Source organism: Pseudophryne corroboree, unplaced genomic scaffold (assembly GCF_028390025.1).
Source record: "Pseudophryne corroboree isolate aPseCor3 unplaced genomic scaffold, aPseCor3.hap2 scaffold_877, whole genome shotgun sequence".
NCBI classification, from domain to species: Eukaryota; Metazoa; Chordata; class Amphibia; order Anura; family Myobatrachidae; genus Pseudophryne; species Pseudophryne corroboree.
In genome coordinates this window covers 15,193-33,760 of record NW_026970456.1, presented here as the reverse complement: position 1 = coordinate 33,760, position 18,568 = coordinate 15,193, and the positions used below count along the sequence as shown (strand labels likewise).

Sequence of the window (18,568 nt, the reverse complement as noted above, 5' to 3'; positions counted from 1 at the left end):
ACAGCTTGCCCTTGTTACACATTACAGCAGACAGCTTGCCCTTGTTACACATTACAGCAGACAGCTTGCCCTTGTTACACATTATGGCAGACAGCGTGCCCTTGTTACACATTACGGCAGACAGCATCCCCCTTGTTACACATTACGGCAGGCAGATTCCCCCTTGTTACACATTGCGGCAAGCAGATTCCCCCTTTTTACACATTGCGGCAAGCAGCTTCCCCCTTTTTACACATTGCGGCAGGCAGATTCCCCCTTTTTACACATTGCGGCAGGCAGTCCCCCTTTTTACACATAGCTGCAGGCAGATTCCCCCTTTTTACACATAGCGGCAGGCAGATTCCCCCTTTTTACACATTGCGGCAGGCAGTCCCCCTTTTTACACATAGCTGCAGGCAGATTCCCCCTTTTAACACATAGCTGCAGGCAGATTCCCCCCTTTTACACATAGCTGCAGGCAGATTCCCCCTTTTTACACATAGCGGCAGGCAGATTCCCCCTTTTTACACATAGCGGCAGGCAGATTCCCCCTTTTTACACATAGCGGCAGGCAGATTCCCCCTTTTTACACATAGCGGCAGGCAGTCCCAACAAAGAAAGAAAGAGTCGAAAGAAAGAAAGAAAGAAAGAAAGAAAGAAAGAAAGAAAGAAAGAAAGAAGAATTATACTTACCCTCTCCGCTGGCTCAGGCTTCTCGTGCAGCTTGACGATTCCCGGGCAGTAGAGAAGGAGGAGGAGGGAGGTGGAGGAGGGAGCCGCAGCAGCGCTGTCTTATTGGTGGAGGCGCTGCTGCTGCTGCCCCTCTGCTTCACTATAGGCTGTTCTCGGAAGACAGCCTATAGTGAAGCAGAGGGGCAGCAGCAGCAGCGCCTCCACCAGTAACAAAGCGCTGCTGCGGCTCCTTCCTTCACCTCCCTCCTCCTCCTCCTCCCCCCCGTGCCGCTGCTCCTCTCATCTCCAAGCGACCCTCCTCCCTCTTCGTGTGTTACAGAGGCGGCAGCGTGTCTGGTGCTGCGGCTGCTGCCCGTAGTGCCCTGGCCTGATCTGTTCGTTACGACGGGCGGGCGGCGGGAGTCGCAGGACGCATACCTGACGGGAGCGCTGGTGTGCGGCTGCGGCATGATACAATGAGTCATTGTGACTCATTGTAATGCCGGCGGCTGTGGGCCCTTGAGTGCGGCGGGGCCCCAGTGCAATGCACTGCCTGCCCTGCCAGTAGTTTCGCCCCTGGTGCCCCCCACTGGTGTGGGCTCCTGCAAGAGAGCCCCAGCGTCATGCAGTGGATTTGGCAGAAGCAGAGGACTCTGCTCCTGCGATCTTGAAGAGGCTTCTTGGAGTCAGCATCAGCATTCCCTTGGTGAATCCACAATGCCCTCCTATCCGAGACTGCCATGAAATTGGCCCGTGAGCACTTGTGCCCGGTGTAGGATTTTTAAATATGTGTAGTTTACTGTATGCAAGGGTTTAAAACCTTTTAGGAACTGAGATCTAAGGTGTATTACATGTAGTTTAAAAAAAACAAAAAAGGTTTATTTTATGGCAGTAGTTTCCAAACTGGGGTTCTTGCACTGGTAGCATAGTTTGGTGGTCCAGGACCAATTAAAATTATTTATACTTTATTAAATTGGCAAAACCATTCCCTCACAACATAACTGAACCTGAGGATGACATGCTATAAACACAATTTACTTGATTTTATATTTTTTTCTGAATTTCTCAATAAAAAAAACTTTGGCCTAGGGGTGCCGTGAAACAAATTTTGATACTATTTATTTATATAGTGCTCTTTCTCCAACAGGACTTGAGATATGGCTTCTGGAACTGAACACAGGATTCTAAATGTGGCTGTACCAAGGACCTATACAGTGGCATTACAGGTTGAGTATCCCTTATCCAAAATGCTTGGGACCAGAGGAATTTTGGATATCGGATTTTTCTGTATTTTGGAATAATTGCATACCATAACGAGATATTATGGTGATGGGACCTAAATCTAAGCACAGAATGCATTTATGTTTCATATATACCATATACACACAGCCTGAAGGTCATTTTAGCCAATATTTTTTATAACTTTGTGCATTAAACAAAGTGTGTGTACATTCACAGAATTCATTTATGTGTCATATACACCTTATACACACAGTCTGAAGTTCATTTAATACAATATTTTTAATAACTTTGAGTATTAAACAAAGTTTGTGTACACTGAGCCATCAAAAAACAAAGGTTTCACTATCTCAGTCTCACTCAAAAAAGTCCGTATTTCGGAATATTCCGTATTTCGGAATATTTGGATATGGGATACTCAACCTGTATTACTTTTTTCTGCTACTGGTTCTTTACCTATGCAAACAAGCATCTGACTTGCCTTTCCTATTGCTTTGTTACATTGCTCACCTGAAATAGTAATACTTAGATAGCTTTCCTCTTGCCATTATAATGCCCTTAATATTATAGTTAGCCTTTGTATTTTTGAGACGTGTATGATTTTGCATTTTTTGGCATTAAATGTTGCCATGTTCTTGACCATTCCTCTAGTCCAGGGGCGGAACTGCCAGAGACAACGGAGTCAGTTGCCGCCGGGCTCCAGCCCTAAAGGGGCTTCCTCCATTGCCCTCCGGCTGTTACGTGCCCTTCCTACTAAATAGACAAAGGCGCTACCAGCAGGGTCTCGCAGTTTGTACATTCCATGCCGTAACACCCTTCTTTCCACCTTTTTCAAGACCCAGCCCAGCAGCCTCGCCGCTGCCACCACCGCTAGCTGCAGCACTGCCAGCGGTGGGGTGCCCCTGCTTCTTCTCACACCACAGATAGCTGGGCAGCACTGCAACTGCCTGCCTGATTGCTCCGCCCCCTTCCGGCTCCCAAGCACCTCTGCTGCCCAGTGATCCAGGAGCCTGCTGCTAGGAAGAAGTGGCCGAGCTTCAGCAAGCGAGTCTGGACACTGGCGGAGGAAGCCATGATAACCAGATAATGGGGAGTGGAGAGCCAGTTCCAAGGTAATACTTTATACAGCTGGTTGAGATCCTGGTCGGTGGATATGGATTCCAAGAAAACCCTGGAGGTGCTTCCTTTCAAGGGAGACACTCTCTTTGGAGAAGACCTCAATAAGATTGTAGCTGATCTGGCTACTGCTAAAACAGCTTGCCTACCTAGTATGACTCCTACCACGCAGAAGGCTAAAAGTACTTTCCCTTGGCCCTTTCATCCTCAAGGTAAAGCGTACCCAAGGTCAGGCATACCCAAAGCAAGCTCATGCTTCCAGACCTGCCAAGCCCAGACTGAAGCAAGCCTGGGCTGCCCATCAGCCTGCTTCCAAAACGGACAAGCCTGCCGCATGACGGTGCAGGCCTCCCTCTGGGGGATCCCAGGGTGGGGGGCCCGACTTCTAGGTTTGGCATAATTCTAAGCTAGAGAATTCTGTTTGGAGCTCACCTTGTACTTTGTGAAGAAATAATCAGCATTGTGGCTGAGCAGATACATGTAGTGTGTGGCTGCAAACTGCATGGATCTCCTGCGTTGTAATGCTGATACTTTTTTTTTCAAAGTACCAATAGCTTCATATAATGTTCACAATTTTTATGCAGGATCAAATAGCTCAATAGGTAGGGTGTTTGATTAGAATTCAACAGGTTATAGGTTTGAATCCTGGGTATGGTAGTTTGAGATGTGTTATTTAATAAAGTATGTTGTTCTGACTGCCGGCATCCTATCACCTGGGATATCATACTAAATAAATGGAGTTGATCAATTTTTTTTTATTTTTTTTTTAAACCAGGGACAATTTCCAGATACTTTTCTTTATAACTGAGATTGCCCCCTGGAACTTCACATCAGTTGACAACTATGCATGAGTGAGCAGTGCTTGCTCTGGATCTGCCCACCCATTTATGTGCCGTCATAAAAGAAAGCACAACTGACAGTTATCCTGGGCGTACACTACACAATTATCTGTCAGGCTATCTATCCAGTCTGGATGGATGGAATGAAAATCTGGTAATGTATAGGAGCAAATGTCAATTAACCATTTGCTCCCAAACACTAGAAAAGTGGTCAAAAATGGTCATTACACAAATTGGTTAAACCCAAAATTTAACCAATTTGTTTAGGGGACCATTTTTGTCCATTTTCTAGTGTTTGAGAGTAAATCGTTGATGGTCATTTGCTCACATAGATAACCGGATTTCTATTCCAACCAGCCAGTGTTGGAGATATGGTCTGCCAGATTACATAATGCATACCAGAGCCATAACTAGACTTTTTGGTGCCCTGTGACAGATAATTATATGCCCCCCCCCCCTCCCCATTTTTGCAATATGGACAAAAGGCGCATGCCTTGTGGGGAAGGGGCATAACAAGATTGGTCTCAGAGAAAGCACATGAGATATGAAGATATATCTAGTATACTTGACACTCAATGGTTTGTGGTATTGCCGGGGTGCCCTCCTTAAATGCATATACAGTCACACATGGCGTGTTTGTGCAAATGGCATATCAGCAGTCAGCACTAACTGGTGACATGCCATTTGTACAAGTAAGCCATGTGTGACTAATATATAAACATACTTTATTAAATAACACCTCAAACTATCATACCCAGGATTCAAACCTATAACCTGTTGAATTCTAATCAAATACCCTACCCATTGAGCTACTTGATCCTGCATCTATTCTAACCTCCAAAAACAGATTCAGTTGCATTTTCCAGCGTGTTTTGTTTGCGCCTTTGCAAATGTCTTACATCGACAAACTTATTCAGTACTATTTTGCAAATAGGGTTACATTGTCGCAACATTGTGTTCCCTAATTGCTTGATTTTTTTAAATGCAACAATTGATAAAGACACCTGATAATTGCTCTGTGGAGTCTTATTTTGTGTCTACTTCTAATCTACATATAATTCCCTACCTCTAATCAAGGCATTTTTAAATGCTGGGGGCTGCCAGGACGTGAGGCCTACCTAGACTTTAGATCTGAATTTGAATGTACTTGTGAACTAACTTAATTTCCTACTTCTAAATTCATTCCTAAATTCACTACTTACATGAATCCTGTAGTTGGGCATTTTGGGACTTCGATTGTGGGCATTGTTTTGTGTCCAGACCAGCAGCAGGTGGTGTGCATTTGCTGGAAAGGCATCGAAGACCTCCGATATGCTGCATCTCCTGATGTGTGTCTCCCTCAAGTGTCTGTCAGCAAATGCCTGCTAGACACCCCATTCCAAGCTGATTGTGACATCACGGTACATGCATCATAGAACAGGCATGCTAGAACATGGGCCTTCAACCTGCGACCCTCCAGCTGCTGTGGAACTACACATCCCAGCATGCCCTGCCTCAGTTTTAGCATACCTTAATAGCAAAACTGTGGCAGGGCATGCTGGGATGTGTAGTTTCACAGCAGCTGGAGGGCCACAGGATGAAGACCCATGTGCTAGAGCCAAGCCGCAGGTACATTGAATGCTAGCAAGCTGAATATTTAAATCCTTTTTGTTCCGCAGCATTCCAATGTGGAAGATTCCATGGAACCAGAGATCCTTCCATTGAGAAGGACATGCTGCCTGGATGACTACACTGTGCAAATTAAATCACGGAGCCAGTTGGTTTGTGGGTGGCTCTGGTGACTGGGTGGTTGGGTGGGTGGTGTGTCGGAGGTTGAGCACATGCAAATGATTGTGTATCATCCAGCTAGTGAGAGAGAAAACTCATGCAGGAGTGTGCCTGCTTGTCAGTGGGTTATGCACCTTGCCAGACGTCAAATCTACATAGAGCAGCTGGAGGGGACAAGAGCAGGTTTGCAAAATATAGATAGAAGAGCATATATGCTGGCACATTCTCCATGATTGTGTCAGCTTATGTTTTGGTGCACTGCACTTTCCTCCACTAAGTTTTAGCCATTTTTGTTAAGCTCAAGTGTAGTTGCTTCTCGGCCTTTTGGCTGTGATCTTGTATCGTGGTTGAAGGGTCTGCTGGAGGGAGGGATTGTTTTCTTCATTGGCGAAAAACCAAAGATATTCCAGGATGGAAGGCTTGGGAACACTATCCGTTTTTCAGTTGTGGAAGAGCACAGAGGTCGGATTAGACTACATTCTATAGTAAAGGATACCTTTCTATTTATTGCCCCTCCCCTTGTATGTGTCTGTGTTACAATAAAGCTTCGGTCTTGTGATTCCCTCACCCTCTTACACTCCACACACATAGCCTTATTAACTGTTGTATTATTGTATAGTTTAAATGTATAGTGCAGTTCATGATTTATAGTGTAGGCTGGCCTGTGCTGTAGTTCTTGAACTGTACTATACCGACAGCATTTGTATTGTGTTTTATCTGTGCTGCAACACAGTACTTATGTGTGTAATGTTTATGTATGTTTTTTTGCTTCTTTATGTCAATAAAGACTGCTTTTTCAATACAATATCTGAAAACAATCAATGTTTATCTTTGATGGCAATAGAAGTGGTATGATATTTGCTGCTTTTGAAAGGCAATATCTGATATGTCCCCTATCTGGGAACCATATATTAAATGGCTTTTCAGAAAAGGGAGATGGTAGAAGAGCTTTCAGTACTTGTAGGACCGATGCACATTTCCTATTCTAGCCTCCAAAAACAGATTCAGTTGCATTTTCCAGCGTGTTTTGGATGCGCCTTTGCAAATGTCTTACATCGACAAACTTATTCAGTACTATTTTGCAAATAGGGTTACATTGTTGCAACATTGTGTTCCCTAATTGCTTGATTTTTTAAATGCAACAATTGATAAAGACACCTGATAACTGCTCTGTGGAGTCTTATTTTGTATCTACTTTTTATCTACATTGAATTCTCTACCTCTAATCAAGGCATTTTTAAGTGCTGGGGGCTGCCAGGACGTGAGGCCTACCTAGACTTTAGATCTGAATTTGAATGTACTTGTGAACTAACTTAATTTCCTACTTCTAAATTCATTCCTAAATTCACTACTTACATGAATCCTGTAGTTGGGCATTTTGGGACTTCGATTGTGGGCATTGTTTTGTCTCCAGACCAGCAGCAGGTGGTGTGCATTTGCTGGAAAGGCATCGAAGACCTCCGATATGCTGCATCTCCTGATGTGTGTCTCCCTCAAGTGTCTGTCAGCAAATGCCTGCTAGACACCCCATTCCAAGCTGATTGTGACATCACGGTACATGCATCATAGAACAGGCATGCTAGAACATGGGTCTTCAACCTGCGACCCTCCAGCTGCTGTGGAACTACACATCCCAGCCTCAGTTTTAGCATACCTTAATAGCAAAACTGTGGCAGGGCATGCTGGGATGTGTAGTTTCACAGCAGCTGGAGGGCCACAGGATGAAGACCCATGTGCTAAAGCCAAGCCGCAGGTACATTGAATGCTAGCAAGCTGAATATTTAAATCCTTTTTATTCCGCAGCATTCCAATGTGGAAGATTCCATGGAACCAGAGATCCTTCCATTGAGAAGGACATGCTGCCTGGATGACTACACTGTGCAAATTAAATCACGGAGCCAGTTGGCTTGTGGGTGGCTCTGGTCACTGGGTGGTTGGGTGGGTGGTGTGTCGGAGGTGGAGCACATGCAAATGATTGTGTATCATCCAGCTAGTGAGAGAGAAAACTCATGCAGGAGTGTGCCTGCTTGTCAGTGGGTTATGCACCTTTCCAGACGTCAAATCTACATGGAGCAGCTGGAGAGGACAAGAGCAGGTTTGCAAAATATAGACAGAAGAGCTCTCCAGCCTAGTTTGCTGTCTGTTTCCACTTCTCTTTTCTTGAGCCGCTCCCTTCTATGCCCTTGCGCACTATCCTGACTTCTCCCATCTGCTTACTTTGTGCCTTCCAACGCACAATGCGAATTACAGGTAGTGCTGCAGGGCCCACACCCTTTTACTTGCCATACAGAGCAGCTCTGGAGCTGTTACAGTGCCCAGCTTCTGCAAGAAATCAGCTTGAATGCTTCAGGGGCTGGGGCATAGCCAACATGAGCCCCACACCGAAGGAGGGTGGAGGTGTTTAATGCAAACTATAGGTCATCCAAGCGCCGCAAAAGGCCGCCATGCCCTGCACGCCCCTTTTCTCTTTTCATATGCAGACGAGGGTTGAAGCCAACTTTGACCCACTGCTTGGATGACATCACCATATGCAAATCCATCTGCTGCAGGCCTTCCCGCAGGAATGCTTGCACTAGTTGTTGCATTTGGTTTGTTGTTTGGGGGTGCTTCAGTGTTAGGCAGCCTTCTGCCCTCCCATGTTCATCTGAAAATATGTGTTCTCCCTGCAGTTGTTGTCCCCAGATGAGAGTTCCCTTGTGCTGCCTAATGATTTTGAATTGAAGTGGTTCATGTAGGTGCTATTTTAATCTGATTTTATATATGCATTTTAGTATATTTTTTTTTTTGCTTTACCATATTTATCTTTTTATTCTAGAACCACTATTTGTCTGATCAGTTATTTAATATTGGAACCAGTAGATATAAGGTGGATTTTATATGTTAATTAAACACTTTTAATTGACTGTAAAGAAGTCTACGCCAGCTTATCTCTGATTACGGACATTGGAATAGAAGTATACTGAAGAGAGATGAGCGTTGTGCGGCAAGTTGTCATGACAACGGACTCCAAGACGACGTAACCGGAAGTGACGTATCGCTAGACCTAGCGACTACGAGAAAAAGATCTAGGACTCCGGAGGCGGAAGTGACGGAGTGGGAGTTCAGGTTGCTATGGTAACCCGGCGGTTTCCGAACATGACGCCAGGTGGAATCAATTTGGAATCTGGCTGTGATTTGCTATTTAAATCTGGATGTGTGGTGCAGTGAGTATTCAGCCTCGAAAAAGACTCCAGGAATAGGAGTTGAAACGCGTCGGCGTATTCCATCTGTGACTGGCATTTACGGTGGTCTGCACTTCTAAGAACCAGAGGACTTTCCAGCTCCAGCCCGGGCGGTTTTGGGATTTAAAAGAACTTGTTTGAGAACTTTTTTGGGTTCTCAAACCCTCTGGTAATTGCTCTGCATATCTCTTTGTGGCTGTCACATTTTGGAGAATCATTCTGCACATTTTTACCCTACCTGTTTATTGTGTTATGTCCATGTTCCCCGATATGTGTCATTAAAAAACTTTATTGCACATGTGGTTCCCCTCTCCCCTCTGTTTTACATGCTACTACATTGAGAGGAGGAGGAGTGAGGAGTAAGAACCTGGACTTTCACGGTGACCTTAAGGGTTGTATGTTTTGTTTTTTTATTGCATGCAAGCACTTTATGCATTCATTTATGCACTGTTACTAGGTGCCTGTTGGTACCCGCAGCCTAATTTGTTTATTGTTCATTCATTTCTGGTGCTCTGGAGAGGCACTTATCCTGGTTGCGGGGGCTATTGTGCAGCCTTGTTTTAGACTGCGCGACACGTGGATAAAACTAGACAGATTCTTTGTTATACATTCCCTGCATACCCCTTTTCTCTTTTCATATGCAGATGAGGGTTCCAGCCAACTTTGGCCCACTGCTTGGATGACATCACTGTATGCAAATACATCTTCTGCAGACCTTCCCCCAGGAATGCTTGTACTAGTTGTTGCATTTGGTTTGTTGTTTGGGGGTGCTTCAGTATTAGGCAGCCTTCTGCCCTCCCATGTTCATCTGAAAATATGTGTTCTCCCTGCAGTTGTTGTCCCCAGATGAGAGTTCCCTTGTGCTGCCTCAGTTGAATCTCCTTTACTTGACAGAGATGTGCCTGAGCAGCGGCCCTCCCCAGCCCTATCCCAAATCATACTTATTTTGCATAGGAGATATTATGGTAATGAAGACTGTTATCCCAGGGTGAGGTTCATTCATTGCATTCTGGGTATGCTGACCCCTGTGATTTCCCCAAATGTGGGAAACTTGACTGCATTATTTGTGGTAGTGGGGGACTGTGTTTGTGCTTTCCTCTGGTCAGCTCTGGTAAAAGTCAGATTTCTTTGTCTCAGATCTTCCTCTAGCCTTGTTCTTCTTTCGAGAGTTCCCTTGTGCTGACTCAGTTGGATCTCCTTCACTTGACAGGGAAGTGCCCGAGCAGCGACCCTACCCAGCTCTAGCCCAACTCCTACTTACCTGCCAGGTGAGATATTATGATCATGAAGGTGTTCTCCCAGGGCAAGGCTCACCCATTGCACTCTGGGTGTGCTGCTCTTGCGATTTCCCCAAATGTGGGAAACTTGACTGCATAATTTGTGTTTCCCCTGGTCGGCTCTCGTATAATTCAGATCTCTTTGTCTCAGGTCTCTCTCCAGCCTAGTTTGCTGTCTGTTTCCACTTCTCTTTTCTTGAGCCGCTCCCTTCTATGCCCTTGCGCACTATTATGACCTCTCCTGTCTGCTTACTTTGTGCCTTCCAACGTCAATGCAAACTACAGGTAGTGCTGCAGGGCCCACACCCTTTTACATGCTTTACAGAGCAGCTCTGGAGCTGTTACAGTGCCCAGCTGCTGCAAGAAATCAGCTTGAATGCTTCAGGGGCTGGGGCATAGCCAACATGAGCCCCACACCGAAGGAGGGTGGAGGTGTTTAATGTGAATTAGGGGTCATCCAAGCGCCGCAAAAGGCCGCCATGCCCTGCACATCCCTTTTTTCTTTTCATATGCAGACGAGGGTTGAAGCCAACTTTGACCCACTGCTTGGATGACATCACCATATGCAAATCCATCTGCTGCAGGCCTTCCCCCAGGAATGCTTGCACTAGTTGTTGCATTTGGTTTGTTGTTTGGGGGTGCTTCAGTATTAGGCAGCCTTCTGCCCTCCCATGTTCATCTGAAAATATGTGTTCTCCCTGCAGTTGTTGTCCCCAGATGAGAGTTCCCTTGTGCTGCCTCAGTTGAATCTCCTTTACTTGACAGAGATGTGCCTGAGCAGCGGCCCTCCCCAGCTCTATCCCAAATCATACTTATTTTGCATAGGAGATACCATGGTCATGAAGATTGTTCTCCCAGGTTGAGGTTCATTCATTGCATTCTGGGTATGCTGACCCCTGTGATTTCCCCAAATGTGGGAAACTTGACTGCATTATTTGTGGTAGTGGGGGACTGTGTTTGTGCTTTCCTCTGGTCAGCTCTGGTAAAAGTCAGATTTCTTTGTCTCAGATCTTCCTCTAGCCTTGTTCTTCTTTCGAGAGTTCCCTTGTGCTGCCTCAGTTGGATCTCCTTCACTTGACAGGGGGGTGCCCGAGCAGCGACCCTCCCCAGCTCTAGCCCAACTCCTACTTACCTGCCAGGTGAGATACTATGATCATGTAGGTGCTTCTCCCAGGGCAAGGCTCACCCATCGCACTCTGGGTGTGCTGCCCCTGTGATTTCTCCAAATGTGGGAAACTTGACTGCATAATTTGTGTTTCCCCTGGTCGGCTCTCGTATAATTCAGATGTCTTTGTCTCAGGTCTCTCTCCAGCCTAGTTTGCTGTCTGTTTCCACTTCTCTTTTCTTGAGCCGCTCCCTTCTATGCCCTTGCGCACTATCCTGACTTCTCCCGTCTGCTTACTTTGTGCCTTCCAACGCACAATGCGAACTACAGGTAGTGCTGCAGGGCCCACACCCTTTTACTTGCCTTACAGAGCAGCTCTGGAGCTGTTACAGTGCCCAGCTGCTGCAAGAAATCAGCTTGAATGCTTCAGGGGCTGGGGCATAGCCAACATGAGCCCTACACCGAAGGAGGGTGGAGGTGTTTAATGCGAACTAGGGGTCATCCAAGCGCCGCAAAAGGCCGCCATGCCCTGCACGCCCCTCTTCTCTATTCATATGCAGATGAGGGTTGAAGCCAACTTTGACCCACTGCTTGGATGACATCACCATATGCAAATCCATCTGCTGCAGGCCTTCCCCCAGGAATGCTTGCACTAGTTGTTGCATTTGGTTTGTTGTTTGGGGGTGCTTCAGTATTAGGCAGCCTTCTGCCCTCCCATGTTCAACTGAAAATATGTGTTCTCCCTGCAGTTGTTGTCCCCAGATGAGAGTTCCCTTGTGCTGCCTCAGTTGAATCTCCTTTACTTGACAGAGATGTGCCTGAGCAGCGGCCCTCCCCAGCTCTATCCCAAATCATACTTATTTTGCATAGGAGATACCATGGTCATGAAGATTGTTTTCCCAGGGTGAGGTTCATTCATTGCATTCTGGGTATGCTGACCCCTGTGATTTCCCCAAATGTGGGAAACTGGACTGCATTATTTGTGGTAGTGAGGGACTGTGTTTGTGCTTTCCTCTGGTCAGCTCTGGTAAAAGTCAGATTTCTTTGTCTCAGATCTTCCTCTAGCCTTGTTCTTCTTTCGAGTTGCTCCCTCGGTGTGGGGCTCATGATGGCTATGCCCCAGCCCCTGAAGCATTCAAGCTGATTTCTTGCAGCAGCTGGGCACTGTAACAGCTCCAAAGCTGCTCTGTAAGGCAAGTAAAAGGGTGTGGGCCCTGCAGCACTACCTGTAGTTTGCATTGTGCGTTGGAAGGCACAAAGTAAGCAGACAGGAGAAGTCAGGATAGTGCGCAAGGGCATAGAAGGGAGCAACTCAAGAAAAGAGAAGTGGAAACAGACTGCAAATTAGGCTGGAGAGAGACCTGAGACAAAGAGATCTGAATTATACGAGAGCCGACCAGGTGAAACACAAATTATGCAGTCAAGTGTCCAACATTTGGGGAAACCGCAGGAGTAGCACACCCAGAGTGCAATGGGTGAGCCTTGCCCTGGGAGAAGCACCTTCATGATCATAGTATCTCACCTGGCAGGTAAGTAGGAGTTGGGCTAGAGCTGGGGAGGGTCGCTGCTCGGGCACCCCCCTGTCAAGTGAAGGAGATCCAACTGAGGCAGCACAAGAGAACTCTCGAAAGAAGAACAAGGCTAGAGGAAGATCTGAGACAAAGAAATCTGACTTTTACCAGAGCTGACCAGAGGAAAGCACAAACACAGTCCCTCACTACCACAAATAATGCAGTCCAGTTTCCCACATTTGGGGAAATCACAGGGGTCAGCATACCCAGAATGCAATGAATGAACCTCACCCTGGGAAAACAATCTTCATGACCATGGTATCTCCTATGCAAAATAAGTATAATTTGGGATAAAGCTGGGGAGGGCCGCTGCTCAGGCACATCTCTGTCAAGTAAAGGAGATTCAACTGAGGCAGCACAAGGGAACTCTCATCTGGGGACAACAACTGCAGGGAGAACACATATTTTCAGATGAACATGGGAGGGCAGAAGGCTGCCTAATACTGAAGCACCCCCAAACAACAAACCAAATGCAACAACTAGTGCAAGCATTCCTGGGGGAAGGCCTGCAGCAGATGGATTTGCATATGGTGATGTCATCCAAGCAGTGGGTCAAAGTTGGCTTCAACCCTCATCTGCATATGAATAGAGAAGAGGGGCGTGCAGGGCATGGCGGCCTTTTGCGGCGCTTGGATGACCCCTAGTTCGCATTAAACACCTCCACCCTCCTTCGGTGTGGGGCTCATGTTGGCTATGCCCCAGCCCCTGAAGCATTCAAGCTGATTTCTTGCAGCAGCTGGGCACTGTAACAGCTCCAGAGCTGCTCTGTAAGGCAAGTAAAAGGGTGTGGGCCCTGCAGCACTACCTGTAGTTCGCATTGTGCGTTGGAAGGCACAAAGTAAGCAGACGGGAGAAGTCAGGATAGTGCGCAAGGGCATAGAAGGGAGCGGCTCAAGAAAAGAGAAGTGGAAACAGACAGCAAACTAGGCTGGAGAGAGACCTGAGACAAAGACATCTGAATTATACGAGAGCCGACCAGGGGAAACACAAATTATGCAGTCAAGTTTCCCACATTTTGGGAAATCACAGGGGCAGCACACCCAGAGTGCGATGGGTGAGCCTTGCCCTGGGAGAAGCACCTACATGATCATAGTATCTCACCTGGCAGGTAAGTAGGAGTTGGGCTAGAGCTGGGGAGGGTCGCTGCTCGGGCACCCCCCTGTCAAGTGAAGGAGATCCAACTGAGGCAGCACAAGGGAACTCTCGAAAGAAGAACAAGGCTAGAGGAAGATCTGAGACAAAGAAATCTGACTTTTACCAGAGCTGACCAGAGGAAAGCACAAACACAGTCCCCCACTACCACAAATAATGCAGTCAAGTTTCCCACATTTGGGGAAATCACAGGGGTCAGCATACCCAGAATGCAATGAATGAACCTCAATCTGGGAGAACAATCTTCATGACCATGGTATCTCCTATGCAAAATAAGTATGATTTGGGATAGAGCTGGGGAGGGCCGCTGCTCAGGCACATCTCTGTCAAGTAAAGGAGATTCAACTGAGGCAGCACAAGGGAACTCTCATCTGCGGACAACAACTGCAGGGAGAACACATATTTTCAGATGAACATGGGAGGGCAGAAGGCTGCCTAATACTGAAGCACCCCCAAACAACAAACCAAATGCAACAACTAGTGCAAGCATTCCTGGGGGAAGGCCTGCAGCAGATGGATTTGCATATGGTGATGTCATCCAAGCAGTGGGTCAAAGTTGGCTTCAACCCTCGTCTGCATATGAAAAGAAAAAAGGGATGTGCAGGGCATGGCGGCCTTTTGCGGCGCTTGGATGACCCCTAATTCACATTAAACACCTCCACCCTCCTTCGGTGTGGTGCTCATGTTGGCTATGCCCCAGCCCCTGAAGCATTCAAGCTGATTTCTTGCAGCAGCTGGGCACTGTAACAGCTCCAGAGCTGCTCTGTAAAGCATGTAAAAGGGTGTGGGCCCTGCAGCACTACCTGTAGTTTGCATTGACGTTGGAAGGCACAAAGTAAGCAGACAGGAGAGGTCATAATAGTGCGCAAGGGCATAGAAGGGAGCGGCTCAAGAAAAGAGAAGTGGAAACAGACAGCAAACTAGGCTGGAGAGAGACCTGAGACAAAGAGATCTGAATTATACGAGAGCCGACCAGGGGAAACACAAATTATGCAGTCAAGTTTCCCACATTTGGGGAAATCGCAAGAGCAGCACACCCAGAGTGCAATGGGTGAGCCTTGCCCTGGGAGAAGCACCTTCATGATCATAGTATCTCACCTGGCAGGTAAGTAGGAGTTGGGCTAGAGCTGGGTAGGGTCGCTGCTCGGGCACTTCCCTGTCAAGTGAAGGAGATCCAACTGAGTCAGCACAAGGGAACTCTCGAAAGAAGAACAAGGCTAGAGGAAGATCTGAGACAAATAAATCTGACTTTTACCAGAGCTGACCAGAGGAAAGCACAAACACAGTCCCCCACTACCACAAATAATGAAGTCGAGTTTCCCACATTTGGGGAAATCACAGGGGTCAGCATACCCAGAATGCAATGAATGAACCTCACCCTGGGATAACAGTCTTCATTACCATGATATCTCCTATGCAAAATAAGTATGATTTGGGATAGGGCTGGGGAGGGCCGCTGCTCAGGCACATCTCTGTCAAGTAAAGGAGATTCAACTGAGGCAGCACAAGGGAACTCTCATCTGGGGACAACAACTGCAGGGAGAACACATATTTTCAGATGAACATGGGAGGGCAGAAGGCTGCCTAATACTGAAGCACCCCCAAACAACAAACCAAATGCAACAACTAGTACAAGCATTCCTGGGGGAAGGTCTGCAGAAGACGGATTTGCATACAGTGATGTCATCCAAGCAGTGGGCCAAAGTTGGCTGGAACCCTCATCTGCATATGAAAAGAGAAAAGGGGTATGCAGGGAATGGCGGCTTTTTGCGGCGCTTAGATGACCCTTAGTTCGCATTAAACACCCCCACCCTCCTTCGGTGTGGGGCTCATGTTGGCAATGCCCCAGCCCCTGAAGCATTCAAGCTGATTTCTTGCAGCAGCTTGGCACTGTAACAGCTCCAGAGCTGCTCTGTAATGCAAGTAAAAGTTTGTGGGCCCTGCAGCACTACCTGTAGTTTGCATTGTGCATTGGAAGGCACAAAGTAAGCAGACAGGAGGAGAAGTCAGGATAGTGCACAAGGGTATAGAAGGGAGGGGCTCAAAAAAAAAAGAAGTGGAAACAGACTGCAAACTAGGCTGGAGAGAGACCTGAGACAAAGAGATCTGAATTATATGAAAGCCAACCAGTGGAAACACAAATTATGCAGTCAAGTTTCCCACATTTGGGGAAATCACAGGGGCAGCACACCCAGAGTGCAATGGGTGAGCCTTGCCCTGGGAGAAGCACCTTCATGATCATAGTATCTCACCTGGCAGGTAAGTAGGAGTTGGGCTAGAGCTGGGGAGGGTCGCTGCTCGGGCACCCCCCTGTCAAGTGAAGGAGATCCAACTGAGGCAGCACAAGGGAACTCTCGAAAGAAGAACAAGGCTAGAGGAAGATCTGAGACAAAGAAATCTGACTTTTACCAGAGCTGACCAGAGGAAAGCACAAACACAGTCCCCCACTACCACAAATAATGCAGTCAAGTTTCCCACATTTGGGGAAATCACAGGGGTCAGCATACCCAGAATGCAATGAATGAACCTCAATCTGGGAGAACAATCTTCATGACCATGGTATCTCCTATGCAAAATAAGTATGATTTGGGATAGAGCTGGGGAGGGCCGCTGCTCAGGCACATCTCTGTCAAGTAAAGGAGATTCAACTGAGGCAGCACAAGGGAACTCTCATCTGCGGACAACAACTGCAGGGAGAACACATATTTTCAGATGAACATGGGAGGGCAGAAGGCTGCCTAATACTGAAGCACCCCCAAACAACAAACCAAATGCAACAACTAGTGCAAGCATTCCTGGGGGAAGGCCTGCAGCAGATGGATTTGCATATGGTGATGTCATCCAAGCAGTGGGTCAAAGTTGGCTTCAACCCTCGTCTGCATATGAAAAGAAAAAAGGGATGTGCAGGGCATGGCGGCCTTTTGCGGCGCTTGGATGACCCCTAATTCACATTAAACACCTCCACCCTCCTTCGGTGTGGTGCTCATGTTGGCTATGCCCCAGCCCCTGAAGCATTCAAGCTGATTTCTTGCAGCAGCTGGGCACTGTAACAGCTCCAGAGCTGCTCTGTAAAGCATGTAAAAGGGTGTGGGCCCTGCAGCACTACCTGTAGTTTGCATTGACGTTGGAAGGCACAAAGTAAGCAGACAGGAGAGGTCATAATAGTGCGCAAGGGCATAGAAGGGAGCGGCTCAAGAAAAGAGAAGTGGAAACAGACAGCAAACTAGGCTGGAGAGAGACCTGAGACAAAGAGATCTGAATTATACGAGAGCCGACCAGGGGAAACACAAATTATGCAGTCAAGTTTCCCACATTTGGGGAAATCGCAAGAGCAGCACACCCAGAGTGCAATGGGTGAGCCTTGCCCTGGGAGAAGCACCTTCATGATCATAGTATCTCACCTGGCAGGTAAGTAGGAGTTGGGCTAGAGCTGGGTAGGGTCGCTGCTCGGGCACTTCCCTGTCAAGTGAAGGAGATCCAACTGAGTCAGCACAAGGGAACTCTCGAAAGAAGAACAAGGCTAGAGGAAGATCTGAGACAAATAAATCTGACTTTTACCAGAGCTGACCAGAGGAAAGCACAAACACAGTCCCCCACTACCACAAATAATGAAGTCGAGTTTCCCACATTTGGGGAAATCACAGGGGTCAGCATACCCAGAATGCAATGAATGAACCTCACCCTGGGATAACAGTCTTCATTACCATGATATCTCCTATGCAAAATAAGTATGATTTGGGATAGGGCTGGGGAGGGCCGCTGCTCAGGCACATCTCTGTCAAGTAAAGGAGATTCAACTGAGGCAGCACAAGGGAACTCTCATCTGGGGACAACAACTGCAGGGAGAACACATATTTTCAGATGAACATGGGAGGGCAGAAGGCTGCCTAATACTGAAGCACCCCCAAACAACAAACCAAATGCAACAACTAGTACAAGCATTCCTGGGGGAAGGTCTGCAGAAGACGGATTTGCATACAGTGATGTCATCCAAGCAGTGGGCCAAAGTTGGCTGGAACCCTCATCTGCATATGAAAAGAGAAAAGGGGTATGCAGGGAATGGCGGCTTTTTGCGGCGCTTAGATGACCCTTAGTTCGCATTAAACACCCCCACCCTCCTTCGGTGTGGGGCTCATGTTGGCAATGCCCCAGCCCCTGAAGCATTCAAGCTGATTTCTTGCAGCAGCTTGGCACTGTAACAGCTCCAGAGCTGCTCTGTAATGCAAGTAAAAGTTTGTGGGCCCTGCAGCACTACCTGTAGTTTGCATTGTGCATTGGAAGGCACAAAGTAAGCAGACAGGAGGAGAAGTCAGGATAGTGCACAAGGGTATAGAAGGGAGGGGCTCAAAAAAAAAAGAAGTGGAAACAGACTGCAAACTAGGCTGGAGAGAGACCTGAGACAAAGAGATCTGAATTATATGAAAGCCAACCAGTGGAAACACAAATTATGCAGTCAAGTTTCCCACATTTGGGGAAATCACAGGGGCAGCACACCCAGAGTGCAATGGGTGAGCCTTGCCCTGGGAGAAGCACCTTCATGATCATAGTATCTCACCTGGCAGGTAAGTAGGAGTTGGGCTAGAGCTGGGGAGGGTCGCTGCTTGGGCACCCCCCTGTCAAGTAAAGGAGA

At 47.2% G+C, this 18,568-nt stretch overlaps 16 non-coding genes across 16 annotated transcripts; 5 read left to right on the top strand and 11 right to left on the bottom strand.

Annotated features, from left to right (window-relative positions):
• The first annotated feature begins 9,770 nt into the window (after positions 1-9,770).
• LOC135043705 (U1 spliceosomal RNA) lies at positions 9,771-9,934 on the top strand. The gene has a single exon (XR_010236524.1). It is a non-coding gene; the product is annotated as a U1 spliceosomal RNA (small nuclear RNA).
• Positions 9,935-10,086: 152 nt separating this feature from the next.
• Positions 10,087-10,248, top strand: LOC135043721 (U1 spliceosomal RNA). Its single transcript, XR_010236540.1, has one exon. It is a non-coding gene; the product is annotated as a U1 spliceosomal RNA (small nuclear RNA).
• A 670-nt stretch (positions 10,249-10,918) lies between these two features.
• LOC135043698 (U1 spliceosomal RNA) lies at positions 10,919-11,082 on the top strand. The gene has a single exon (XR_010236517.1). It is a non-coding gene; the product is annotated as a U1 spliceosomal RNA (small nuclear RNA).
• Positions 11,083-11,234: 152 nt separating this feature from the next.
• Positions 11,235-11,397, top strand: LOC135043726 (U1 spliceosomal RNA). Its single transcript, XR_010236544.1, has one exon. It is a non-coding gene; the product is annotated as a U1 spliceosomal RNA (small nuclear RNA).
• Positions 11,398-12,068: 671 nt separating this feature from the next.
• LOC135043701 (U1 spliceosomal RNA) lies at positions 12,069-12,232 on the top strand. Its single transcript, XR_010236520.1, has one exon. It is a non-coding gene; the product is annotated as a U1 spliceosomal RNA (small nuclear RNA).
• Positions 12,233-12,589: 357 nt separating this feature from the next.
• On the bottom strand, positions 12,590-12,752 carry LOC135043724 (U1 spliceosomal RNA). The gene has a single exon (XR_010236542.1). It is a non-coding gene; the product is annotated as a U1 spliceosomal RNA (small nuclear RNA).
• A 152-nt stretch (positions 12,753-12,904) lies between these two features.
• Positions 12,905-13,068, bottom strand: LOC135043700 (U1 spliceosomal RNA). The gene has a single exon (XR_010236519.1). It is a non-coding gene; the product is annotated as a U1 spliceosomal RNA (small nuclear RNA).
• A 671-nt stretch (positions 13,069-13,739) lies between these two features.
• On the bottom strand, positions 13,740-13,902 carry LOC135043725 (U1 spliceosomal RNA). The gene has a single exon (XR_010236543.1). It is a non-coding gene; the product is annotated as a U1 spliceosomal RNA (small nuclear RNA).
• A 152-nt stretch (positions 13,903-14,054) lies between these two features.
• LOC135043704 (U1 spliceosomal RNA) lies at positions 14,055-14,218 on the bottom strand. Its single transcript, XR_010236523.1, has one exon. It is a non-coding gene; the product is annotated as a U1 spliceosomal RNA (small nuclear RNA).
• Positions 14,219-14,888: 670 nt separating this feature from the next.
• Positions 14,889-15,051, bottom strand: LOC135043714 (U1 spliceosomal RNA). Its single transcript, XR_010236533.1, has one exon. It is a non-coding gene; the product is annotated as a U1 spliceosomal RNA (small nuclear RNA).
• A 152-nt stretch (positions 15,052-15,203) lies between these two features.
• On the bottom strand, positions 15,204-15,367 carry LOC135043709 (U1 spliceosomal RNA). Its single transcript, XR_010236528.1, has one exon. It is a non-coding gene; the product is annotated as a U1 spliceosomal RNA (small nuclear RNA).
• A 675-nt stretch (positions 15,368-16,042) lies between these two features.
• On the bottom strand, positions 16,043-16,205 carry LOC135043717 (U1 spliceosomal RNA). Its single transcript, XR_010236536.1, has one exon. It is a non-coding gene; the product is annotated as a U1 spliceosomal RNA (small nuclear RNA).
• A 152-nt stretch (positions 16,206-16,357) lies between these two features.
• Positions 16,358-16,521, bottom strand: LOC135043703 (U1 spliceosomal RNA). Its single transcript, XR_010236522.1, has one exon. It is a non-coding gene; the product is annotated as a U1 spliceosomal RNA (small nuclear RNA).
• Positions 16,522-17,191: 670 nt separating this feature from the next.
• LOC135043713 (U1 spliceosomal RNA) lies at positions 17,192-17,354 on the bottom strand. The gene has a single exon (XR_010236532.1). It is a non-coding gene; the product is annotated as a U1 spliceosomal RNA (small nuclear RNA).
• A 152-nt stretch (positions 17,355-17,506) lies between these two features.
• Positions 17,507-17,670, bottom strand: LOC135043708 (U1 spliceosomal RNA). Its single transcript, XR_010236527.1, has one exon. It is a non-coding gene; the product is annotated as a U1 spliceosomal RNA (small nuclear RNA).
• A 675-nt stretch (positions 17,671-18,345) lies between these two features.
• On the bottom strand, positions 18,346-18,508 carry LOC135043716 (U1 spliceosomal RNA). Its single transcript, XR_010236535.1, has one exon. It is a non-coding gene; the product is annotated as a U1 spliceosomal RNA (small nuclear RNA).
• Positions 18,509-18,568: the final 60 nt, after the last annotated feature.